General features: G+C 43.5%; 5 non-coding genes across 5 annotated transcripts; 4 read left to right on the top strand and 1 right to left on the bottom strand.

Annotated features, from left to right (window-relative positions):
- The first annotated feature begins 8,910 nt into the window (after positions 1-8,910).
- trnal-cag (transfer RNA leucine (anticodon CAG)) lies at positions 8,911-8,993 on the top strand. The gene has a single exon. It is a non-coding gene; the product is annotated as a tRNA-Leu (tRNA).
- A 9,144-nt stretch (positions 8,994-18,137) lies between these two features.
- Positions 18,138-18,210, bottom strand: trnav-uac (transfer RNA valine (anticodon UAC)). Its single transcript has one exon. It is a non-coding gene; the product is annotated as a tRNA-Val (tRNA).
- Positions 18,211-19,343: 1,133 nt separating this feature from the next.
- On the top strand, positions 19,344-19,416 carry trnan-auu (transfer RNA asparagine (anticodon AUU)). Its single transcript has one exon. It is a non-coding gene; the product is annotated as a tRNA-Asn (tRNA).
- A 78-nt stretch (positions 19,417-19,494) lies between these two features.
- On the top strand, positions 19,495-19,577 carry trnal-cag (transfer RNA leucine (anticodon CAG)). The gene has a single exon. It is a non-coding gene; the product is annotated as a tRNA-Leu (tRNA).
- A 5,339-nt stretch (positions 19,578-24,916) lies between these two features.
- Positions 24,917-24,990, top strand: trnan-guu (transfer RNA asparagine (anticodon GUU)). Its single transcript has one exon. It is a non-coding gene; the product is annotated as a tRNA-Asn (tRNA).
- Positions 24,991-27,440: the final 2,450 nt, after the last annotated feature.

Genomic DNA, 27,440 nt, shown 5'->3' on the forward strand with positions numbered 1-27,440 from the left:
AGAGAGACAGAGAAAGAGAGACAAAGGGGAAGAGAGAGGGAAAAGGCGAGAGAGGGAGAGAGAGTGGGAGAGAGACAGGGAGAGAAAGAAAGAGAGGCACAGAGACAGAAAGGGAGATATAGAGAGAGGGAAGCAAGGGAAAGAGAGAGACAGAGAGGGAGACAGAGAGAGTGGCACAGAGAGAGGCCGAGAGAGAGAGAGAGACCAGGAGAAAGACACAGAGAGAGGGAGAGACAGAGAGGGCAGAGAGAGGGAGAGAAAGAGACAGAAAAAGAGGCAGAGGGAGAGAGACGAGAGACAGAGAGAGGGACAGACAGAGAGAGAACCCAAGGACAAAATAAATGTAACACTGAGAAAACTGCAGAAATAAAGAGGGGCAGAGACAGATTTACTCAGAGACTGAGAGAAATAAAGAGTAAGTTGTTAAGACAAGAAAGAAAAATAAAGAGAGAAAGAAATCATATCGATATATCTATCTATCTATATATATATACATATATATATATATATATATATACACATAATGAGAGAGAGAGATACTGCTAAATAATTACAAAGTGATATGGGAGGAGAGGTAAATAGACAGATGAAATCAATTCAAAATACCTAGAGACTGAGGAAGAGTCAGAGCAGGAGAGTGTCGGACATAAAACGACAAAGAGAGAGAGAAAAAGAGATACAGAAAGCAGGGAGAAAATAGAAAAGTGGAGAGAGGAGGAGAAATACAAATATTAAAACAGAGACTGAGAAAGATGGAATGAAATACAGAAACAGATGCAAAGAAGAGTTCGAGAAGTCAAATAGAAACAGAGAGAAAGAAATAGGTCGAAGTAGAGCTGGAGAGAGTGAGAAACAAACAGAATGAAATAAAGACAGATGGAAAGGGAAGGAGGAAGAGACAGATAGAAAGAAGGAAAAGGGAAAAGTAGATCCACAGAGAGAAACAAAGAGAGAGGTGATGCCAGGAGGCTGCACAATAAAGTCACTCAGCCTTGTGTACCTGACCCTGACCATTACTTACTGCAGGAGTTTCCCAGCTGCTCTGTGTAGTAAACATTCATCTGATAAACGAAAGCCTGAGACTAAATCGGCTTCAGCATGTCTGAAGGAAAAGGACGATTAAAAGGAGGAAGGGCTGTTGGAAGGATTGTTAATGACACGTTGTGAAAGACCACACAGCAGAGGATAGATCACCATCGCAATAATAACGATTCCAGGAGGGCTGGAGATGGTTTGAACTCCTGCCGGCTTGACTTGGTTACGTTGTGGACACTGAGAGAAAACAAGTGAAATGTCAATCAATCATGGGTTGTATTTGTAGGAACCTATTTTTGATAAGCTAACGTCCCAGAGGTGTGGTTCGATGTTACAAAGAAGCTGGTCAGAAGTTGAGTGGGGAGAGACACAGATCCACCACTGCCGCTCCAAACTCACCTTTCGCTTCCTGGCAGCACCACCTCACCTGGAATCTTCATGACTGCTCGCCACCTCCCAGCTTGATGCCTCGATGCTGGTTTACAGATTGCCTGTGAAGCAGATGACCTGGATGCCAGAGTAAGACAGGCTACACTACAACGGTATCCATCAAAACGCCTGGAATCTTCCAGGCAAGCTTGAGTCAACCATGAGGATATAACTTTCGTTATCAGCTTAGTCGAAGACAGATATTGGATTTCCAAACGGTTATGCATTTTGGGAATCCAGACTATGTTGTTTTGTTGGTGTTAAAGCAATTCTAAATCGGGTATAATCCCCAGATGTTGATTAAATTCTAATGTAAATGCTTCTCGTGTATTCAGAATAATAAATGATTGTTTTGTTCATAAAGCCATGGTTTGTGCCTAAAGTTTCTTTCGGAGAAAGAGCCCATTATTTAAACATAAATTTTAACCTTTTGGAGATAAAAAGGCACTGCCCCAAATTAAAGTGTAAAATCACTTTGCACATTTTTATTCCTCCATCTGTACCATCTGTAACTTTCCCAGTGAGCTGCTGGGATTCTGTAATAAATCACAATGTACTCTTACCTCTTCTGCTGTGTTACTAAACTGGGCAGGGTCCCGCAGCACTCTCCTGTTCTGTTACTGTTACAAATACTGTTATTGTTTCAGATTAAAGAAACATATGAATAATGGAGACATTAACCAAATCCTAGATCAGAACTACACTCAGATTGATTCCAATTTTACAATGATTTATTTAATAGAAGATAGAACACAAAACGGCTCATTTGACCTTTCCTCTGAATGGCTGGTCTTTCCTTTTCCAGAAGCGTTACGTCCAAATAACCAAATGTTAATCCATTTTTTTGCAGAAGTTCACATTTTGTTCCTTGATTTCCTCACTGCTCCGCTGTCTTTTTGTTAAACACCAGCTAGTGCCAGTCTCACTCCGTTTGTAACTTTAACTATAGTGCGACAGTGATTTAACAGGAACAGCAAATGAACCCTCTCCGTGTCTCACACCACAGCAAACTTCATCTTGCCCCACAGTAAGATGGCTGCCTTTTTGGTGGCCATTCGGTTTCAGGATCAAGGCGGCCATTTTGTTTAAGCTTCATGGCGGCCAATTTGTTCAATGTGACCATCTTGTCCCCCAGTAATTTGGCCGCCTTGCCGCTCAGTTAAATGGCAGCCTTGCCCCTCAGTTAAATGGCCGCCTTGCCCCTCAGTGAAATGGCAGCCTTGCCCCTCAGCTAAATGGCTGCTTTGCCCCTCAGTGAAATGGCCGCCTTGCCCCTCAGTTAAATGGCCGCCTTGCCCCTCAGTAAGATGTCCAGCTTGCCCCTCAATAAGATGACTGCCTTCCTGGTGTCCATTGTGTTTCAGGTTCATGATATTGAAGTTGTTGTTCATAGATTTAAGGTTTCATGGTAACTATGGCACAAGAGGAGGCCTTTCGGCCCACTGTGCCTGTGTCAGCTCTTTGAAATGGCTGTCGAATTAGTCCCATTTCCCCCTTTGCTCTTTCCCCACATCCTTTATGGAGGCTTTGTAATAGTCGTTGTATTATGCAAATACATAGATATGTATATGTGCAAATTGATGTTGTAGTATTTGCTGTAAGATATAAATACAAGTTGTTGTCGATAAAGATTGCCTCTCAATCTTTTACTACTTAGATTCTTCTCCTTTATAAACTGGACTTTGTTTCTGTGAAAATTAATGTTGCTGAGAGATTGTCCCTGTAACTGAGTGAGGGATCATATTGTGTGTTAGGTTTTTTAAAAAAACGTTTTGCTTTGGCTGTTTTAAATGTCATGAATTTGTTTGAACTCTTTGGCTGATTGGAAAAAGCCACAAACTGTAAGTTGACCACGAACTACAGGCTTTCTCTCCACAGGGCACTGACCGAGGTCTTTAACACAGGCTGCACCCAAATGGGACTCACGTGAGTTTTGTCTGGGTCACTGTGGGATCATTGGGACCATTGTGGGGTCACAAGTTGCTTTGGGATCACTGGGACACTGCAGGTTCACTGGGGTATTTTGGGATCACTGTGACACTGTGGGATCAGTGTGACACTGTGGATCAATGGGGCACTATCACTGGGTGCACTGTGGGATCACTTGGTCACTGTGGGAACACTGTGGGATATTTAATGACCTGGATGGACCGAATGGCCTGTTTCTGTGCCGTGCTGTATTCTATGCAATATATATATATATATATATATAACGATATGTACGGGGTTAAATTCGATAACCCCCGAATCCGGGCGCGGGGGTCGATTAACCCCCACGTGATTAACCTGAACCCGGTCGTTGAGATGCAGACAGTCCGTGAGATTGGTGCTGTCTGGTGATCTCCGTGATTCCTGGCTGCGCTATTGAGCGGCTTCTCACCAGCAGGGGGGCCCCGATATTGCGTGAGTGGTCAGCACCTCTGAAAGGCAGGCTGCACCTCTTAAAGGCAGCCTGCACCTCACAACGTCAAACATTTGATTCAGATACAAACCTCCAGGGTCATTTCTTCTCATACAGTTTTGATTGGCAGCTTCTTTTGAATTAAACAGACAATTGCAAAATGACTGGCTCCCAGTCACTGTTTTGAAGGCATTTATCAGCCTGTCTTTTTCAAACTGGTGAGTATGTTTGGAATCTCTGAGAATGTTAATCAAGTCGACAGTTTCCATAGTTTGTGAGAAAAAGACAACAAAGAACCAGGATGTTTGAAAGTTCGGTCAACGTTTCGTATAGTATTTCTGAATTATTTATTATTATCTTTTCCAATAAGGATCTGGTTGATCTTTGCAGTAAAACTGTTGCCTTACTGCTCCTATTTGTTTATTCTCTTTCTGTTTCATCAATTTGTTTGGCAGTTAAAGTGTAAAACAAGATCTAGTGTAGTGTGAATGTGTCACACTTTGAAGAGCAGGCACTATTAGGCACTGGATGGAACGAGTGGCTGAGATAATCTGAAGGGGTTTCACTGTTCATTATCTGGAGCCCTTCAAATGTTACATTGATATCAGGACAAGCGGAAACACTGGGACATTGGGAGTGAAGCCTCACCTAACAGAGGAGCTGCTTTTTCAAGCTTAGAAATATATCTGATTTTAAATCAGCAAAATTTCACTTCATTTAAGTCCCCACTATCTGAAAAACACAGACATTTTACTGATCAGAGAATAATGAACTTGTTCAAAAAATACAAATTACAAATGAATTGTAATCTTTTTTTAAAACGATTTAATTTAAAGCATTCTCCAACCAAACAAAAGCACCAAGCATTCCCAGGACATTGCGAGATTATGTGAGTGGGTAAAACTGTGACAAATGGAGTTCAATGTGGGAAAATGTGAGGTCATCCACTTCGGATCTAAGAAAGAAAGATCAGAGAGTTTTCTAAATGGTGAGGAGCTCGGAACTGTGGAGGAGCAGAGAGATTTAGGGTCCAAGTGCAGAAATCATTAAAAGCTAGTGGACAGTGACAAAAATAATTAAAAAGGCTAATTGAATGTCGGCCTTTATTTCAAGAGGGCTGGAATATAAAGGGGTGTAAGTTATGTTACAGCTGTACAGAGCTCTGGTTAGAGCCCATCTGGAGGACTGCATTCAGTTCTGGGCACTGCACCTCAGGAAGGATATATTGGCCTTGGAAGGGCTACAGCGCAGATTCACCAGAATGATATCGGGGCTAAAAGGGTTAAATTATGAGGACAGGTTGAATAGACAAGGCTTGTATTACCCTGAATATAGAAGATTAAGGCGTGATTGAATTGAGGTGTTTTAGATGATGAAAGGAGTTGATAGGGTAGATAGAGAGAAACTACTTCCTCTGTTGGCGGAGTCGAGAACAAAGGGGCATAACCTTAAAATTAGATCTAGGCCGTCCAGGGGTGATGTCTGGAAGCACTTCTTCACACAAAGGGTAGTGGAAATCTGGAACTCTCTCCCACAAAATCTGTTGTGGCTCGGGGTCAATCCGAAATTTCAAAACGGAGATTGATAGACTTTTGTTAGTCAAGGGTATTAAGGATTCTGGAACCGAGGCGGGTAGATGGAGTTAAGATACAGATCAGCCATGATCAAATTGAATGGCGGAACAGGTTGAGGAGCTGAAATGTCTACTCCTGTTCCTATGTAACAGGCTCGTGTGGCTGAATGGACTTCTATTGTTCGTATGTAACATGCGCGAGGGGCTGAATGGCGTCCAGATCCTGTATAACAGTCTCGAAGGGATGAATGGCCTCCTCCTGTTCCAGTGCAACAAGCTCGAGCGGCTTAATGACCAAGTCCTATTCCAGTGTAATAGGCTCGAGGTGCTGAATGGCCTTCAGTTCCCGTATAACACGCTCGAGGGGCTAAATGGCCTGCTGCTGTTACTATGTAACAGGCTTGCGGGGCTGATTGGCCTCCAGGTCTGGTGTAACGGGCTCTGGGGCTGAATGGCCTCCTCCTGTTGCTATCTGACAGGCTTGAAGAGTTGGTTGGCGTCCAGTTCCTGCACAACAGGCTCGAAGGGCTGAATTCCTCCTCCCGTTCCTATGTTACAGGTTTGAGGGTCTGACTGGCCTCCAGTTGCGGTGTAATGGGCTCGAGGGGCTGAATGGCCTCCTCCTGTTGCTATCTGACAGGCTTGAAGGGTTGATTGGCGTCTAGTTCCTGTATAGCAGGCTCGAAGGGCTGAATGGCCTTCAGTTCCCAGATAACAGGCTCGAGGGGCTGAATGGCCTCCTCCTTTTGCTATTTGACAGGCTTGAGGGGTTGATTGGCCTCAAGTTCCTGGATAACAGGCTCGAAGGGCTGAATGGCCTCCTCCTGATTCTATGTAACAGGCTTGAGGGGATGATCGGCCTCCAGTAACGATGTAACGGGCTTGAGGGGAGAATTGCCTCCTCCTTTTTCTGTGTAACAGCCTTCAGAGGCTGAATGGCCTTCAGTTCCCATATAAGAGGCTTGAGGCCTCCTTCTGTTCCTGTCAAACAGCCGTGAAGGACTTGCCGCCATTTTGTCCAAGATGGCCACCGTACTTACAGCCATTTTGTCCAAAATGTCCGGCGAACTTGCCTCCATTTTGTCTAAAAATTAGAACCTGACCTTTCAGGAGCGAGATTAGAAAACATTTCTACACACAAAGGGTGGTAGAAGTTTGGAACTCTCTTCTGCAAACGGCAATTGATACTAGCTCAATTGCTAAATTTAGATCTGAGATCGATAGCTTTTTGGCAATCAAAGGTATTAAGGGATATGGGCCAAAGGCGGGTTTATGGAGTTCGATCACATATCAGCCATGATCTTATCAAATGGCGGAGCAGGAACGAGGGGCTGAATGGCCTACTCCTGTTCCTATGTTCCTATCGTATTATTTATATGGAATTCCGACAGGCATTTGATAAGGTTCCACACAAGAGACTGTTGGCAAAAATGAAAGCGCATGGAACTTGAGGCAATGTATTGACATGGGTCGAGAATTCCTCAGGAGATAGGAGACAGAGAGTAGGGATAATGGGTACAAACTCCAATTGGCAGGATGCGACTAGTGGTGTCCCCCAGGGATCTGTAACTGGGGTCTCAGCTTGTTACCATATTTATGAATGACTTAGATGAAAGAACAGAGAGTGGTGTATCCAAGTTTGCTGATGACACTAAGTTAGGTGGTACAGTAAGTAGTGTGGATGCGAGTGGAAAGTTGAAAAGGGACATTAAATATCAAGTGAGTGGGCAAAACTCTGGCAGATGGAGTTCAATGTGGGGTAATCCACTTTGGACAATGGTCAGGGTATTTTCCAAATGGTAAGAAGCTCGGAACTGTGGAGAAGCAGAGAGAATTAACGGTTCATTTACATAAATCAGTAAAAGCTAACGGACGGATACAAAAATAATTTAAAAGGCGAACGGAATGTTAGCCTTTATCTGAGGGGGCTGGAATATTACGAAGTGGAAGTTTTATTACAGTTATGTAAAGCTCTGGTTAGACTGCGTCTGGAGTAACTGCGTTCAGTTTTGGACACTGCACCTCAGGAAGGATAGATTGGCCTTGGAGGGGGTGCAGAGCAGATTCACCAGAATGTTACCGGGGCTAAAAAAGGTTAAATTATGAGGACAGGCTGTATGGACTGGGCTCGTATTCCCTCGAGTACCGAAGATTGAGGGGCGGTCTGAGCGAGGTGTTTAACATGTTTAAATGAGTCGATAGAATAGAGAGAGAGAGAATCAATTTCCTCTGCGGAATCAAGAACGAGGGGGACATAACCTTAAAATTAGAACCATGCCATTCAGGTTCGAAATCAGGAAGCACTTTTTTACACAAAGGGCAGTAGAAGTCTGGAACTCTGTCCCCGAAAAGACTGTGGATGTTGGGGGTCAATTGAAGCTTTCAAGACTGAGATCGGTAGATTTTTGTTAGTTAAGGGTATCGAGGGATAGGGAGCAAAGGCGGATAAATGGATTTGAGGTACAGATCATCTATGATCTAATTGAAGGGCGGAGCAAGTGTTCGGGGCTGAATGGCCTCCTCCTGTTCCCAATGGAAATGTTGAGAATATGTTTTGTTGAGGCTGTGACGTCAGGGTTAATCCCTGTCCCAACAAGGCAGGCCACATTTGGGAGTTTAATAACTTTGAAATGAACATTTTTCTTTTGTGACTTGTGCAACTTCGATCAATTGAATAGTTATGAAAGAGAATCAATGCCGTCATTCTAATTTCTGGCTGATAATCAAAGCAAAGGTTTCCGTAGTGTCGTGGTTATCACGTTTGCTTTACACGCAAATGGATCCTCGGCCGGAACATTATGTCGGGGCAAGTTTTTTTCCCTCTGTGAAATAGCCAGTCCTGTTAAATTTATCACAAATCCGTGGTCTCACGAGCACTGAACATTTTAAACCGAGCCCTTAAAAATACAGTGTGAAAAATGAGAAGGGATAAAAAGTTCATCGCACAAAAGAAATTATTAAAGTTTTTCAACTTCCCTCAGTAGCCTTTCATTCTGCAAAATAACGTTATTGGTTAATTAATGGCGATGAAAACAATGATTGTTTTTTTTTTCATCCAACTGAGTTTGAGTACTTTCATGCGATTAATATAACAACTGTTCAAACGTTAGTATCCTGATTGAGAATTGAACCCCGACCGCGGTTATAAGTGCGCTAAATCCTAACCACTAGACCATCAGGGAGCACTGTTTTGAATTTTATCAGATGTAACATGGATTTCTCTTTCTCTGTGATTCAGCTTTTAATTCTGTTGAGTTCCTGATTGCGGATATTCCCGTGATTAAATAGGAATAAAGTACAATAGGTTCAGGAAAACCCGGGGAGGTGGCATCCCGCTCACCGAGCCTCTCCAGCAGCATTTATCTGACCAAGCACTGGAGTGAGTGAAACTTTCTCCGGGTGGCGGGGGGGGGGGGGGGGGGCGGGGGGCTCTCAATGTGGAAAGGGTGGCGAGTAAAAAAGAGATTTATCAGTCAGGATGGCCGAGCGGTCTAAGGAGCTGCGTTCAGGTCGCAGTCTCCTTTGGAGGCGTGGGTTCGAATCCCACTTCTGACATCCTATTTTATTTGTAGCTTGAGCTGCAGTTGATTTTTCGGCCCAGTTGATTTGCTCTTCCCGCAATAACCAATCCGGTCTCCATCCATGGCACGTTTTGAAGCCCACCGGCTCAACCCGAAACCGAGCTTTAACGAAAATATGCTGGAAACACAAGGTGGTCATTCAAAAACTACAGAGAACAGACACTTGGGGAAATGTACCATCAGAACAAGAAGTGGGCTGTTTCGCCCCTCGAGCCCACTCCGCCATTTGATTAGATCATGGCTGATCTGTGATCTAACTCCATATCCCTGCCTTTGGCCCATATCCCTTCATACCTTCGGTTGGCAAAAAGCTATCGATCTCAGATTTAATTTTTAGACTGCGCCCCCTCGTCCTAGAATTCCCAACCAGCGGAAATAGTTTCTCCCTATCCAGAAAATGTCAATGACACAGTCAATGAAAGGTGCAGTTCACGAAGGCGACTCACCAGCACCTTCTCAAGAGCAATTAGGGATGGGCAATAAATGCTGACCTTGCCATTGACACCCACATCCCATGAATGAAGACAAAAAAGGTCGCCTGCATGGCCGAGTAATTTCATCCTGCTAAACGACGGGAAGAATGAAACCATCGGTTTCAGTCCTCGATGTCTTATTTTTCATTACACACTAATACATAACACAGATACACAGAGATATATTGATAATCACCAAACAGGTACACCCAAATGTATTTATAAGTGTCACAGATGCAATCATATGTATTTATAACGAGATATATCATATTGTAAAAATAATCAAAATAAATTTATAAATGACACACATAACATAAACACTCATTTTATAAAGAAGCATGACATCCATTTATACACATCCATTGTTTAAATTTTCACAACGTCTTGTTAGCAGTCCTGAACAAAGTTCACACATCGAAAGTCTCAGCGTTTTTTCAGATGCTGCCCGTCCTGTTATGATTTTTAGCAGTTCCTTTCCTGTGATATGATGATTCTGGGTGCCGGGTGTGTGCAATTAGATTTGATGCAGTCATGCTGCCGCGGACAGGTGAAGGCTGCTTCTGAGGCTGGCTGACACCCGGTGGGAGTGGGCGGGGATTTGGTAATCTGAAATAAATGAAACGGTGTATGAGAAACTTACATAAAGGTAAACATCCACGTCCCTGCCATCAGACTTCGAAGCGCAACGATAGCGCGTCTGATTCCACATCGGGAGGTAACGTGTTTAAGTCACGTCGGGGTTTTCCATGTATTTAGCGCTGGTAGGAGTCTGAGTAATTCCGGAAATCATTTTGCATTCCCTTTTCAACAATAAACAGAACGATGCTCTGAATTCTGCCTCACTAGTTCTCCAGCGTCAGGGAGAGAAGCGTCTGATTCCCTCATTTATTTATTGCAAGAAACAGACACAAACACACTTATTAATTCAAAATCAGCCTGCAGCTCCACACGCACAGAGATAAACACAGCCAGAGAGACAGGCAAACACCGGGAAATAGACAAACCGGTTTCTCAGAGAATTGCCTGTACCTCCACGGTCGAATGGAAGGGCGCGATGGCCTTAATGGCCTGCTTCTGAGCTGCATCCTTCTGTGATTCTGAACTCAGCCCCTGGGGCGGAGCCAGCAGCCGCCTCGCTGCAATAACAGACCAAATGGAAAACCTTAAGCAGGCCCAGCTAGCTCAGTTGGTAGCTTATGAGACTGTTAGGGTCGTGGGTTCAAGCTCCACCTTGGGCAAATTCTGTTTTAAACTATTACTCTGCTTTCGCGAGTGAACCCTCCGCTTGCTTGACTGTCAGAACAAGAGACGAGTCTGTAAGTGCCGCGTCGTGTGCAATGTTCAAAACTTTAAAAGGAGCAGAAGTTTATTAGGAGTTCAGATACACAAACCTCTCTGATGAGCCTGAGATTTTGTCAGAGGTTGCTGCCTCCCCTCCATCTCTTACCCTCTGACGAGGCACTTGCTCCGGTTTCAATTTACAAACTGGGTGAGTTGGTGATCGGGTGTAGGAGAGCTGGTTTGTGATCTGAGTAGGAGACTCAGCGGCACCGGGTGAGACAGAGAAAAAAATCAGTCCAGGCCCCGGCTCCAATCTGCGGATGTGGAAGAAAACACGGGAGGAGGGTGCAGTGTGAGGTCCCTGTCAAACCAACTGCCCGAACAAAACTGGCCACATTCACAGAATCAGAATGGCTACTTCCTGAGGCGGGGGGAGGCCGGTTCATTTGGAAAAGGATCCGGACGAGAATGCTCTGATTCATAAGGTCAGGGGAGGGAAATTAGGGAGCTCCTTCGGAACGTTAATTACTTGAAAATGAAGCCTTTTTCCTGTGTAACTTGTGTGGTTTTGATGAATGAAATGGTTGTAAAAAGGCATCCGTGGAGAAGGATTGAGAGCTTTCAGGACTAGAGGGGAAATTAGGAGATTTTGTTTTTCACACAGAGGGTTGTTACGATCTGGTAGCCACTCCCTGAAAGGGTGGTGGAAGCAGCTTTCATAGGAACTTTCAAAAGGCAATTGGACAGGTACTTGAAGAGGACTGATTTGCAAGGTTACGGGGAAAAGGCTGGGTTTTTTGGGACTAAATTGGACAGCTCTTTCAAAGAGTAGGCAGGACAACACGGCCGAATGGCCTCCTTCTGTGCTGTAATATTCTATGATTCTATTCCATGATTTTAGTGTGGGACAGGAGAGATGTTGTTTAAAGAGAAGTAAAATTGTCCCAATCAGAGCAGAGAGAGGTGAGTGGTCAGTTCCCCTCTGTCCAGTATAAGTCACCAGCGGTTTTTTTGTGGTGTAGCGGTTACCAGTTCACATTACACACGAACGGCCCTGCTTTCGATCCTGGGCGGACAATTTATATTGCAGTTACTGTTCACATTCTATATTAATGACTTAGATGAGGGGACCGAGTGTAATGTATCCAAGTTTGCTGACGATACAAAGGTAGGTGGGAAAGTAAGCCGTGAGGAGGACGCAAAGAGAGGTGGACGGTTAAGTGATTGGGTAAGAAAGTGGCAGTTGGAGTATAAGGTGGGAAAATGTGAAATTGTCCACTTTGGTAGGAAGAATAGAAAAGCAGAATATTTTTCAAAAGGTGAGAGTCCAATAAATGTTGGTATTCAGAGGGAGTTGGGTTTACTTGTAAATAAATCACAGAAATTTAACATGCAGGTACAGCAAGCAATTAGGAAGAAAAATGGAATGTTGGCCTTTTTGCAAGGAGGTTGGAGTATAAGAGTAAGGAAGTCTTGCTGCAATTAAATAGAGCTTTGGTGAGAACACACCTGGAGTACTTTGATGTAGTCCGCATAGATTTTAGCAAGGCTTTTGACAAGGTCCCAATTGGCAGACTGGTCAAAAAAGATGGAATTGCACGAGAGAGGGGACAGAGGAGATTTACGAGGAGGTTGCCATGGCTGGAGAATTTTGGCTGTGAGGAAAGATTGGATAGGCTGGGGTTGATTTCTTTGCAACGGAGGAGGCTGAGGGGTGATTTAATTGAGGTGTACAAAATTATGAAGGGCCTTGATAGAGGCGATTGGAAGGACCTATTTACCTTTGCAGGGAGGTCAATAACCAGGGAGCATAGATTTAAAGTGATTGGTGGAAGGATTAGAGGGGAGCTGAGGGGAATTTTTTTCACCCAGAGGGTGGTGGGTGTCTGGAACGCACTGCCTGAAAGGGTGGGAGAGGCAGAATCCCTCGTTACATTTAAATAATACTTGGATATGCACCTGGAGTGGCTTAACGTAAAATGCTGAGGACCGAGTGCTGGAAAGTGGGATTAGACTGGGTGGCTTATTTTCGGCCGGGCCGGACGCGATGGGCAGAATGGCCTCCTTCTGTGCGGTAAATTTGCCATGATTCGACAAAATTTGCGTTTGTTTTTTGTAAAAGCAAAATTCCCTAACCGAGAATCGAACCCAGGCCACAGCTGTGAAAGTCCCGAATTCTAACTACAAGACCACCAGGTAAGCCATGACAGACTTTCAAATATATCTGGGAGTGTTTACATTAGGTACAAATAACATTTCTGGTTTCGTGACTCTGTTATTTACAAATGTATTATTGTATTATTTGTATCATTTATTTATTTATTGGGGTGTATATATTTTAAAGCTACTTTTGGCGCTGATATGAGTCTGTATAATTCCGCAATTAATGCTTCATTTGCGTTTTCACAATAACAAGTCTGTCTCACTTGTTTCCCAGTGTCAGGGAGGGAAGTGTCTGATGCCCTCTTTTATTTAATGTTCAAAACAGAAGACAAACACTCGGATTCGTTCAATATCAACCTGCAGGTTGACAGAGACACAGAGATAATCACAGCCAATGATATGGACAGCCAGGGTCGAGTTCACTGAGACGACAGACAAGAGTGGTTGCAACTTCCAGGCCCGGCCAACTCATTCGGCAGCACATGAGCCTCTTAAACTCAGGGTCGTGGGTTCGAGCCCCACGTAGGCCGAATGCTCTTTTAAACTGTTTCTGTTGCTTTCAGGGGTGAACCCCAGCTCTGACTCCCCCCTGACCTCCCGTGCAGTGTCACCGCGCACATTGTGGCCGCGCCCGGGCTGATTTCTCTCTCTCTCACCCGGGACCGCTGAGTCTGCTGGACCGTGATCACCAGCTCACCCAGTTTGTAAATTTAAACCGGAACAGGTGTCTCACAAAGGGCAAGAGAAGTTGGGAAGGCTGCAACCTCTGACAAAATCTCATTCCCATTAGAGGTTTGTGTATCTGAACCCCTGACACTTTCTGCAACTGTTAAAAGTTTTGACATTCACTGTACAGGACGCGGCACCTTGAGACTCGTCTCTTACACTCACAGTGATGCGTATGGCCGTTTTCACTCGTTAAACAGAGATTGTGACGTTGTGATATTGTCTTCGACTCCCTCACCAGCGGAAAGGTTTTGTCTATCTACCTTTCAAAATCCGAAAAAGCCTTCTATATTCCAGGGAATACAATTATGTAACCGCTGCTCATAATTTAACCCTTCGAGCCCTGCTGACGTTCTGGTAAATCTGGGCTGCGCTCCTTCCAAGACCAATATACCCTTTTGGAATAAAAGGGAATAAAACTTGAAATGAGCATCACTGAGGATCAGTTTTCTCTCACTCAAAGTTTCGTGAAGTAAAAGATACAGCTTTTCAATAATAAGGGAGCAGCCACTGTCGCCTTTTTTGGCAGGAGAAAATAACTCCTCCCTGGATTTTTATGGAGAGCAAGTTTCAACATAATATTTATGCTCTGGTACCTTTCGTGTGTTAGAGCAAACGCGATAACCGCTACACTACGGAAACTGCTACTATTTCATTAACAACAATGGTGAACTGACTGACTCTCCTGTCTCTGTTCTGATTTGGAATGTGTTGCTTCTCCGTCCAGCAACACTTAACATGTTACAAAACAGAAGGAGATCATTCGGCCCATCGTGCCTGTGCTAGCTCTTTGAAAGTGCTATCCAATGGTCTCACCACCCATAAGCTCTTTGCTCATAAGCCCTGCAATTTATTTTCCTTTTCAAGTATTTATCCAATCCCGTTTTGAAAGTTACTATTGAATCTGCTTCCACCGGCCTTTCAGGCAGCGCATTCCAGATCATAAAAACTCGCTGTGTAAATTATGTTCCCTCATGTCGCCTCTGGCTCTTTTGCCAATTACCTGAAATCTGTGTCCTCTGGTTACCGACCCTTCTGCCACTGAAAACAGTTTCTCCTTATTTGCTCCATCAAAACCTTTCATAATTTTGAACACTTCTGTCAAATCTCCCCTTAACCTTCTCTGCTCCAAGGGGATAATCCCAGATTCTCCATTCTCGCCATATAACTGAAGTCCCTCATCCCTGTTACCATTCTATTAAATCTCCTCTGCACCCTCTCCAAGGCCTTGACATCTTTCCTAAAGTGCGGTGCCCAGAATTGAACACAATACTCCAGCTGCAGCTTAATCAGTGTTTTGTAAACGTTTGTCATAACTTTGTTGCTTTTTTACTCTATGCCCCTATTAATAAAGTCCATTTCACAAGGCTGTCTATGTCCTCCTGAAGTCTGATAGTATCCATCACATTGTTTGATCGATTCCCGAGTTTCGTGCCATCTGCAAACTTTGAAATTATACCCTGTACACCCAAGTGCAGGTCATTAATGTATGTAAGAAAAATGAAAACTTCTTGCAGTGTGACTTGTGTGATTTTAAGCCTAGTTCATATAACATCTTCTCATAATTTAAGGCATCGCACCCTGGTAACAATCTGGTGAATCTGTGCTGCACTCCTTCCAAGGACAATATATCCGTTCAGATTCAAAGGGTATAAACTTGAAATAAGCGTCACTGTGGATCAGTTTTCGCTCACTCAAAGTTATCTGTTGAGTGAAATAAAAGAAAGCGCTTTTAAAAAATAAGCAAGCAGCCACTATCGCCCCTTTTGACAAGACTATTTTGTGGCACTTTATCAAACGCCTTTTGAAAGGCCATATACAAAACATCAACCACATTGCCCTCATCAGCCCTCTCTGTTAACTAATCAGAAAACTCAATCACGATTTGCCTTTAACAAATCCACAGTGGCTTTCTTGTCCAAATGACAATTGATTTTGTCCCGGATTATCATTTATAAAAGCTTCCCACTACCCTGATTAAACTGACTGGCCTGTAATTGCTGCGTTTATTCTTTCACTCTTTTTTGAGCAAGGGTGTAAAATCTGCAATTCTCCAGTTCTCTGGCACCAAACCCTGTATCTAAGGAGGATTGAAAGGTTATGGCCAGGACCTCTGTAATTTACACCCTTACTTCCCTCAGCAACCTCGGATGCATTCTATTCGGACCATGTGACTTATCTACTTTAAGTACAGCCAGCCTTTCTACTATCTCCTCTTTATCAATTTTCACCCTATCCAGTATCTCAACTACCTCCCCTTTTACTGTCATTTAGGCAGCATTTTCTTCCTCGGTAAAGACGGATGCAGAATACTCATTTAGTACCTAAGCAATGCCCTATGCCTTCATGTGTAGATCTCCTTTTTGGTCCCTAATCGGTCTTACCCCTCCTCTTACTACCCGTTTACTATTTATATACCTATAGAAGAATTTTAATGACTTGATGAAGGGATCGAGTTCAACGTATCCAAGTTTGCTGATGATACAAAGCTAGGTGGGAAAGTAAGCTGTGAGGAGGACACAAAGAGTCTGCAAAGGGATATAGACAGTTTTAGTGTGTGGGCAAGAAGTTGGCAGATGGAGCATAATGTGGGGAAATGTGAGGTTATTCACTTTGGTAGGAAGAACAGAAAAACAGTATATTTTTGAAATGGTGAGAAACTATTAAATGTTGATGTCCACAGAAACTTGGGTGTCCTGGACACCTGATCTCCAGGCTGTACTAACCTAGTATAAGCATATAAAACGTGATGACGGAGAAAGGCTAAATAAACACGAAGACATGAAGCAATCCTTGGTGGTTTCTGAGAGTCAGCAAAGTCGGAAGGTTTACGATCATGAGTTAAGATCAGTGGTGTTTACGTACAGAACAATGTAACCGAATCGTATAAAGATAGGGCATGCTCCCTTCTCAAATGATAGACCTCTCAATAGGGGTCAGTCAGAAGTCCATTGTCGCAGGCAGTCCGCAAAGGTCAGGTCTGATATATCTGGATTCGCAGACAGGTCAAGTTGTGTTGATTGCTTGACATTAATGTAATCTGTAGACAGTTATATTATAATAATAATCCTGTTTAATGTAATGTTGAAGACAGCTGTGGTACAACTCTGTTGTAAGTCAATCGACTAAACTTGCTATTTTGTAACCACTCGGGCTAAAATCTAGCGGAAGTTATTGTTGATGAATTAACAACCCATAGTTGCGACAGGAACGGGAGAAATCCGCTAACATTCACTTTATATATAAACATCACACCCATAGTTTATATTTTCACACGTTCTCTTTTGCAGTTCTAACCAAAGTCCAAACATCGAATGTCCACGTGTTTTTTAGAAGTTTCCCGTCCTGTTATGTATTTTGAACAGTTTCCGACAGACAGAAACATCACACCCACAGTTTATATTTTCACACGTTCTTTTTTGCAGTTCTAATCGAAGTCTAAACACCGAAAGTCTAAGAGTTTTTTAGAAGTTTCCCCTCCTCTTCTGTAACTTGAGCAGTTTCCCACATCCTTTTCCTGTGATGTGATAATTCTGGGTGCAGGATGAATGTAATTGGATTTGCTGCAGTCCGCTGACAGCAGGCGATGGAAGCGAGCGCCATGCTGCCCCTGACAGGTGAAGGCAACTTCTGATGCTGCCTGACATCCGGTGGGAGTGGGCGGGGATTTGAAAGCCAACCCATTCGACCAATCTCGGAGCTCAAAAGCGGTGCTTGACAAACATTGATAGAAACAATCACCTTTGAAACACCCAAGCATCGTAGAGCAACGGTAGCGCGTCTGACTCCAGATCAGAAGGTTGTGTGTTCAAATCACGTCGGGGTCACAGTTTTTTCCCTGAGAGCCGGTTTGAACAATTCTGCAATTCAAGTTTTCTTTGCGTCTTCACAATTCACAGAACCCTGCTCCAAAGTCTGCCTCTGGCCGGGAGGGAAGCACCTGATGACCTCATTTATTTAATGCAAATAACAGAAGACAAACACACATCTTCGTTCAAAAACCACCCTGCAGGTGGACACATAGTGAGATAAACACAGGGCAGAGATGCAGACAGTATCCGGAAACAGAGGGAAATAGATTGAGCGCTTTGTTATCAGAAAATTGTCTGAACCTCCACGGTCAATGAAAGGGCTTTTGTTGGTCGGTTTCCCATTGAACCGGAGAATTCGGGAGAACTTGGTGGATGGTTGGTTCGTATTCCCTTGTCCCCCACCATTGGAAAAGGTTTGTCCATCCCACCGGACGAACTCCTTTCAAAAGCCACTCTGTCCAAAGCCAATATATCCTTCCAGATGAGAAGGGAATAAAACTTGAAAAGAGCGTCACTGTGGATCAGTTTTCTCTCACTCAAAATTATCTGTTTAATGAAGTAAAATATGCAGGTGACAAAGAATACGGCAACAGCCACTGTCTCCCTTTTTGGCAGGAGAAGAAAATCGATCTGTCTGTTTGTGGAGACCAAGTTCCAACATAATGTTTCCGCCCGGGATCGAACTGGGGACCTTTCGCGTGTAAAGCGAACGTGATAACCACTACACTACAGAAACCGATGGCATGGTATGTAACACAATGGGTAGCTGAATGGTGTGCTCTCTCTGCTCGGACTTGGAATGTGTTCTTTCCATTGCAGCTGGAGACACAGACAGTGGCTGCTCCCCCTTTTCTTTAAAAACTCTCAGGGTAGTGGGTTTGAGCTCCACGTTGGGCGAGTACCGTTTTAAACTTTTATGCTGCTTCCACCCGCCCCCCTCCGTCTCACCGCACACGATGGGGCCGCGCCCGGGCTGAATCGCTCCAATCAGGTTTCCGCCCCTGTCGCAGCATGAAATGGTCCTTATCAAAGTCACAAATGATACCCGATGTGACTACAACCATGATAAACTATCCCTCCTCATCCTTCTCAAATACAATATCTCACCGTGCTGTTTTGCTGTTAGACTAGTTTCCTCTCTCTTCTCTTATTTGGAATGTGTTACTTTTCCGTCTGACAACACTTGGTATCATGGTATTATGTTAGTCCACAAGAGGAGATCATTCGGCCCATCGTGCCTGTGCCGGGTCAAACACACGTATTCGTTCAAAATAAGTTCAGAGACAGATTGAGTGTTTTTTTTTATCAGAAAATTGCCTGAACCCCCACAGTCCACAGCTTTCCTCCCCGCTATCAACCACACGGCCTACTTTTATGTCAACCGCAAATTTCTCAATCATGCCCCCTACGCTTAAGTCCAAATCGTTAATGTATACCACAAAAAGCAAAGGACCAAGTACCGAGCCCTGCGACACCCCACTGGAAACAGCCTTCCAGCCGCAAAAACACCCGTTGACCATTACCCTTTGCGTTCTACCACTCAGCTAATTTTGGATCCAATAAGCCACATTCCCTTGGATCCCATGGGCCTTTACTTTTTCGACCAATCTGCCATGTGGGAATTTTTCAAAAGCCTTGCTACAATCCATGTAGACTACATCAATTGCGCTACCCTCATCGATCCTCCTTGTCATCTCCTCGAAAAATTCAATCAGGTGAGTTGGACACGACCTCCCCTCAACAAATCCATGCTGACTGCCCTTGAATGGTCCGTGCCTTTCGAAGTGACAGTTGATCCTGTTCCTCATTTGAAATGGAGTCTTTCTCCTGCTTGCTGCAATAACAGATAAGGCGGTTATTAGTACTCAGGCCTGGCTAGCTCAGTTGGTAGAACATGAGACTATTAATCTCAGGATCGTAGGTTCGAGCCTCACATTAGGCGAGGACCATTTTTAAGTTTCATGCTGCTATCACTGGCCAACAGTGCAGAAATAATGCAGAATAAAGCATGGCATTGGTTGTCAGAATGGCCGAGCGGTGTAAGGCGCTGCGTTCAGGTCGCAGTCTCTTCTGGAAGCGTGGGTTCGAATCCCACTTCTGACCTTGCTCATTTTTACCAAGACGTGGAAATATTTTATTTGTGGATTGGGCTGCAGCTGATGTTTCTGCCAAGTTGATTTGCTCCTCCCACAAAAGCAACTGGCTTTGTCATGCATATGTCACTTGAGAAGTTTTGAATGGTGAAATGTTTGACATATTAATGACCGGGACAAAGAAATAGAACAGCAGTGGGAAACATTTAAAACGATGATCGATAGAGTCCAGGAGAAATATATCCCACGACAAAGCAAGAAAAAACTAGACAGAAATGATACAAAAGGGATGAATAAAGAAATAAGGACAAAATTGAAACTAAAGAAAAAGGCACACACGAGACAATAAAGGAGAGAGGGGAATGTGAAAAGACTGGGAAAGAAGTCTAAAGAACTATTGGAAAGGCAAAAAGGAATATCAAAAAAGCGAAGTGTTCTGGACACATCAACAGCCAAAGAAAATTTAGGATTGAAATAGGGCCACTAAGGGATACACATGACAAACTCACAGGCAATTACAGCGAAATGGCAGAAATATTAAATAATCACTTTGCTTCAGTATTTACCAGGGAGACTAATATTGTGGGCATGACAGGAGAAGAAGAGATCAAAAAAAATATAAAGACATTTAAGATCGAAAGGGGGGAGATAATTCATAAACTAATCAAAGCTAGAGAGGAAATTTCCTGTTAGGAGCCGAACGACAGTTTCAAACCGCTCAGCCACGCTAATTTCCGTATTACTGTTCAGGAGCTCAGTTCACAGGGACACGATGACTGCGCTCCATTTAGAGAGGCTTAGTGACAGGTGGAAATTGACCTATTAATAGAATCATAGAATAGGACAGCGCCATTCGGATGCCATTCGGCCCATCGTGCCTGTGCCAGCTCTCTGAAAGTGCTGCCCAGTTCGTCCCACTCGCCTGCTGTTTCCCCATAGACCAGAAAAAAGTTTCCATTCAAGCGTTTATCCAATTCCGTTTTGAAAACTGTGAGTTAAGAAAAACAATATTGAAAGGGGTGCTGGGGCCTCTGCAGAGTCGATGTAGAGTGTGTGATGATTGAAGTTATCAAGATGGTTGCTTTACACATGGTATGTTGTGCAATCATCCTGAAATATCTTCAATATCCAATACAAATTGAATTGCAAATCTGACGGACAAACACTGGAAAACAAGTCACGAGTGAACGCAAATCATCTGGGACCCGTTTTCAGCCTCACCGCACTTTAAATAAAGAAAAATAACTTTGCATTGAAAAGATTTGGAACTTGCATCTGTGCCTTTATCTGTTCCATTTCTTAAAGTTGCTGGCGTCTGATGATGAACACGCTTCTGCTCCCTCCATTGAACAAGAAAGGAGGTGTTTGACGTTGACGGGACCTGTTGGTTATGAGCTCATTCTTTCCATTGAGTGGGTTCGCGTCCTTCAACTTTAGCCCAGCGGTGAACTTCGCAGCAAACAAGTTCGAAACCGTCTCACCGCGGGCACTGACTGCCATGTTTATTGTAAACAATTTTACAACACCAAGTTATCGTCCAGCAATTTTATTTTAAATTCACAAGCTTTCGGAGGCTTCCTCCTTCCTCAGGTGAACGTTTGTTGGAAATGACAAACGTTTCCAACAAACGTTCACCTGAGGAAGGAGGAAGCCTCCGAAAGCTTGTGAATTTAAAATAAAATTGCTGGAATATAACTTGGTGTTGTAAAATTGTTTACAATTGTCAACCCCAGTCCATCACCGGCATCTCCACATCATGCCATGTTTATTGTTATTTCTTTCAGCCCTAAATGAATAGTGACCGTGATTTAAAATTTGCACTCAGTGATTTTTAGGTAGTCTCCTTTCAGTGTTTCAAAGGCGACCCCTAATTTATGATCGTCCGGCCATTTCACCAGCCGTGTTGAAAACAAAACATGTCTCTGCTTTTCGCGTCTTTTTTCGAAAGGCAAAAAATATATTTCCCGTGACCTCTGAAGGATGGACAAGTACAGTTCAGAAAGCAGAAGCAAGTTCACCGAGCTTAAATCGTCTGACCACGTTAAAGGCGATATATACAGATATATATACATATATATATATATATATATATACAAGTAGTTGCTGTCTGTTTCTGTGGTTGTCTTTTTTCTGTGTGTGTCCATCTGCAGGTCGATTTTGAATCAATACCAGTATTCGTGTCAGTTTGTTGCATGAAATAAATGAGGGTATCAGGCGCTCCCCTCCCTGCCACTGGGTCGGTACTGAGTCAGGGTTTAGACTAAACTTCTGTTTTGTTTTGTGTGAAAAAGCAATTGAAACCTTCATTCGGGAATTATCCAGTCTCATGTGAGCGGTGAAAGAAACAGTGACCCCGATGTGATGTGAACACGCAGCCTTTTGATCTGGAGTCAGACCTTTGCGCCACGCACTCTGAAGACAGGATCCTGGATGTTATTATATTTTTTGAATGTTTCTCAAACACCGTTTCATATATTGGTTAAACAGACAGGACTTATCAAATCTCCGCCAGATCCCACCGGGTGTGAGACAGTCTTGGAAGCAGCCTTCACCCCCAATATCACGCTGGCATTCATCGCCTGCTCCCAACGGACTGCATGAACAGGGCTGGGAGATATGGACTTTGTTCACATCATTCAGCAATGTGAATCGTTAAATATTTAATCATTTTTAATGGGGACAAGGTTTCAAAATGCTCCCGCCCGGTTTCGAACCGGGGACTTTTCGCCTGCTCGGCAAACGTGATAACCACTATACTACGGAAAACTGATGCTTCAAGCTCTGTGATATGGATATCACCCCTCAGCCAAACTAATTTCCGTATTACTGTCCAGGAGCTCATTTCACAGGGATACATTCACTGCGCTGTATTTCGGAAGGCTGCAGAGAAGGACAGGTGGCGTTGGTCAGGCAGGGAATCTCAGAGCATCGCGCCGACACAAACATTTCACTGTTTTTTTCATGTACCTGTTATCCGACCGCAGTTTAAACTATTGCGAATGGCATGCGCAGATGATATTCTTCATTGAGTGTTTTCTTGCTCGAAACATCAGCCTTTACGGTTAACAGCCGAACGCGCTAACCGATTGCGCCACAGAGACCAACCGGTGTGGTTTCTTGCAAGATACACGAAAGCAGCGTGTCACCTGGTCAAAGTTTCATGTTGCAGCCACAGAAATGTAGTTGTCCATTATCAGTGTTACTTTTCCAGAAATAAAGGAAGGAACATTGTTTGTGGAAACATGGAAACGGTCTGATCTCGCTCACAGCATCGATATCACCGCAAACCAGCTCTCCTGCAACCGGCGCGCTAATCGCTGCTTTGTCTGTTACTTATTAGCACTGCGGGAGAGCATTCGTCACACGGATTGCAGCGGTTCAACAAGGCGGCTCACCACCACCTTCTCAAGGGTAATTAGGGATGGGCAATAAATACCGGCCTCGCCAGCGACACCCACATCCCATTAACGAATAAAAAAATATATTAACTTCAGATTCTGCATCAATTTGAGGTGCTGTATTGGATTAAGCTGTTGTATTTGTTTGAGGTACTTTATTGCTTTGAGATACTGTATTAGATTGAGATGCTGTATTAGTTTGAGGCATTAAATTATGTTTCAGGTTCTGTATCGGTTTCAGGTACTGTATTAGTTTAAGGTGTTGTATTTGATTGAGGTACTGTATTAGTTTGAGGTACTTCATTAGTTTGAGATGATGTATTAGATTGAGGTATTATATTAGTTTCAGATTCTCTATCCGTTTCAGGTATTGTATTAGCTTGAGGTACTGTATTAGTTTGAGGTACTGTTTTAATTTGAGAAGCTCTATCAGTTTGAGGTGTTATATTAGTTTGGGGTATCTGTATTGTAAGGAAAGAGTTAGTCTTTATATTGAATTAATATTAACCTTTACCATTTGCCTCTTAAATAAGGAAGTATAAATCTCTGTTGGGAGAATGAAACTACAATCATAAGACAGATTTGCTTCATTTTATATGCAAGCATATGTTTAATATAGAGACGAGTAGATTCTGAAGTCCAGAAACTCTTGGATCGGAGCTGATATCATAATACTCATAAGTTTAATTATCCTTTTGATATAAACAATTCTCTGACAATCATAACAAGGCCTTTAAATCATTCAGAGCTGGTGTGTATGTGTGTCAGACAGCATTGTGTGCTATTCGTCTTACCAGCTTCACAGGGAAGCAGGAGAGATGTGAGATCTGTATGATTGCCACGTATCATTCCAAGCTGACGCAGCGGGAAAGGGCTGCACTTGGGAGAGATAAACACCATTCTGCTCTCTGGTCAATGGGCAAGGCCATATGTTTTAACAAACAAGTTCAAAAGTTATAGTTATAATTAATGCCTAAAGCAGAACACCTGGCTGTGCGGAAGGAGCCTGTTTGCACCACAAGGCTGCATCTGGTGAAGGAGTGCAGTTCGGTAATGAGGGAAGTGATACTCTGATGACAGAGAAAATTCTGGAAACCCTCAGCAGGTCAGGCAGAATCTGTGGAGAGAGAAACAGAGTTAATGTTTCAGGTCAATGACCTTTCATCAGAACCACGTTGGGCAGTTGTGTTTTGTAATAGGATGAAACATTGGAATTGTTTCACTCATGTGGGGTGATTTGGGTACTTTTCTGTCTTTGGAAGTTGAAGAGTAAAATAAGGGCTCGTCCGGGATTTGAACCCGGGACTTCTCACATATTTGGATAGACAACCCCGAAACGAGAATCATACCCCTAGACCAACGAGCTCGTTAACAAAAAACAGTGCATTCAAGAGCCAGCCGTCATAAAACCCTTTTTGTTGGCTATCCTTGATAAGGAATTATGAGGACAGGTTGCAAAGATCAGACTTGCATTCCCTTGAGTGCAGAATATTAAGGGGTGATCTAATTGAGGTGTTTGGATCATTAAAGGATTTGACAGGGCAGATAGAGACTATTTCCTCAGGTGGGGAGAGTCCAGAACAAGGGGGCATAACCTTAAAATTAGAGCGAGGCCAGCATTTATTGCCCATCCCGAATTGCCCTTGAGAAGGTGGTGGTGAGCCGCGTTCTTGAACCGCTGCAGTCCGTGTGGTGAAGGATCTCCCACAGTGCGAATTAGTAACAGACAAAGGACCGGTGGGCGCGCCGGTTGCAGGAGAGCTGGTTGGCGGTGATATCGACGCTTTGAGCGAGACCAGACCGTTTCCATGTTTCCACAAGCAATGTCCCATCCTTTATTTCTGGAAAAGTAACACTGATAGTGGACAATTGCATTTCTGTGGCTGCAACATGTAACTTTGGCTCGGTGACACGCTACTTTAGTGTATCTTGCAAGAAAAAGGACCAGACGGTCTCTGTGGCGCAATCGGTTAGCGCGTTCGGCTGTTAACCGAAAGGTTGGTGGTTCGAGCCCACCCAGGGACGAAAATTGCACCTTTTTCGTCCCACTTTCGGATTCATTCCCTCATTCTGATCGCCCTGAAGCCGGTGCCAAGTTTTGATTCCTGATCAGCAGTAACTGGGAACACTTTAAATGGCTCTGATCTCTTCATCTCATGTGTGATTTGGCTGCAAGAAAACACTCTGTGAACAATGTCATCTGAGCATGCCTGATTCGCCATAATTTACACTGCCGTCGGATATCAGGCACATGCAAAAAAAACAGTGAAATGTTTGTGTGGGCGCGATGCTCTGAGATTCCCTGCCTGACCATCTCCACCGATCCTTCTCTGCAGCCTTCCGAAATACAGCGCAGTAAATGTATCCCTGTGAAATGAGCTCCTGGACAGTAATACGGAAATTAGTTTGGCTGAGGGGTTATATCCCTAACACGAGGTTGGCGGTGTCAGGTTTCCGTAGTGTAGTGGTTATCACGTTCGCCTTACACGCGAAAAATCACCGGTTCGAAACTGGGCGGAAATATTTTGAAACCTTGTCTCCATTAAAAATGATTTAATATTAAACGATTCACATCATTGATTCAATGTGAACAAAGTCCATATCTCCCAGCCCTGTTAATGCAGTCCGCTGAGAGCAGGCCATGAAAGCCAGCGTGATATTGGGGGTGAAGGCTGCTTCCAATGCTGTCTCATTACCGGTGGGATCTGGCGGAGATTTGATAAGACTCATCCATTCAACCAAGATATGAAACGGTGTTTGAGAAACATTGAAAAATATAATAACATCCAGGATCCTGTCTTCAGAGTGCGTGGCGCAAAGGTCTGACTCCGGATTAAAAGGCTGGTGAACTTGCTTCTGCTTTCTGAAATGTACTTGTCCATCCTTCAGAGGTCATGGGAAATATGTTTTTTGCCTTGCGAAAAAAGACGCGAAAGTTAGAGACATGTTTTGTTTTCAGCACGGCTGGTGAAATGGCCGGACTATCATAAATTCGGAGTCGCCTTTGAAACATTTAAAGGCGACTACCTAAAAATCACTCAGTGCAAATTTAAAATCACGGTTCCTGTTTATTTCGGTCTGAAAGAAATAACGATAAACATGTCAGTCAGTGCCCGCGGTGAGACGGTGATGAACTTGTTTGCTGCGAAGTTCACCGCTGGGCTAAAGTTGACGCCGTTTAAAGGACGCGAACCCACTCAATGTAAAGGATGAGCTCATAACCAACAGGTCCCGTCAACGTCAAACACCTCATTTCTTGTGCAATGGAGGGAGCAGAGGCGTGTCCATCATCAGACGCCAGCAACTTTAAGAAATGGAACAGATACAGGCACAGACGCAAGTTCCAAATCTTTTCAATGTAAAGTTATTTCACTTTATTTGAAGTGCCATGAGGCTAAAAACGGGTCCCAGATGATTTGCGTTCACTCGTGACTTCTTTTCCAGTGTTGGTCCGTCAGGTTTGCAATTCAATTTGTGTTGGATATTGAAGATATTTCAGGATGATTGCACAACATACCATGTGTAAAGCAACCATCTTGATAACTTCAATCATCACACACTCTACATCGACGCTGCAGAGGCCCCAGCACCCCTTTCAATATTGTTTTTCTTAACTCACAGTTTTCAAAAGGGAATTGGATAAACGCTTGGATGGAAACATTTTCAGTGTTATGGGGAAACAGCAGGCGAGTGGGACGAACTGGACAGCTCTTTCAGAGAGCTGGCACTGGCACGATGGGCCGAATGGCGCTATGTTATTCTATGATTCTATTAATAGATCAATTTCCGCCTTTCACTGAGCCTCCCTAAATGGAGTGCAGTAATCGTGTCCCTGTGAAATAAGCTCCTGAACAGTAATATGGAAATTAGCGTGGCTGACCGGTTTGAAATTCTGGTTAGGCTCCTAACAGGAAATTTCCTCTCTAAGATTGATTATTTTATCAATTATCTCCCCCCTTTGGATCTTATATGTCTTTACATATCTTTTTGATCTCTTCTTCTACTGTCACGCCCAAAATACCAGTCTCCCTGGTAAATACTGAAGCAAAGTGATTATTTAATATTTCTGCCATTTCGCTGTCATTGCCTGTGAGTTTGTCGTGTGTATCCCTGCGTGACCCTATTCCTATCCTAAACTTTTTTTGGCTGTTGATGTGTCTCGAATACTTTGCTTTTTTTGATATTCCTTTTTGCCTTTCTAATAGTTCTTTAGACTTCTTTCCCAGTCTTTTCACATTCCCCTCTCTCCTTTATTGTCTAGTTTGGGCCTTTTTCTTCAGTTTCAATTTTGCCCTTGTTTCTTTATTCATCTCTGGTGTGTCATTTCTGGCTGGTTTTTTCTTGCTTTTTAGTGGGATATATTTCTCCTGGACTCTATTGATCACTGTTTTAAATGTTTCCCACTGCTGTTCTATTTCTTTGTCCAGATCATTAATATGTCAAACATTTCACCGTTTGAAACTTCTCAAGTCACA

The sequence above is a fragment of the Heptranchias perlo genome, unplaced genomic scaffold (genome assembly GCF_035084215.1).
Source record: "Heptranchias perlo isolate sHepPer1 unplaced genomic scaffold, sHepPer1.hap1 HAP1_SCAFFOLD_50, whole genome shotgun sequence".
Taxonomy (NCBI): Eukaryota; Metazoa; Chordata; class Chondrichthyes; order Hexanchiformes; family Hexanchidae; genus Heptranchias; species Heptranchias perlo.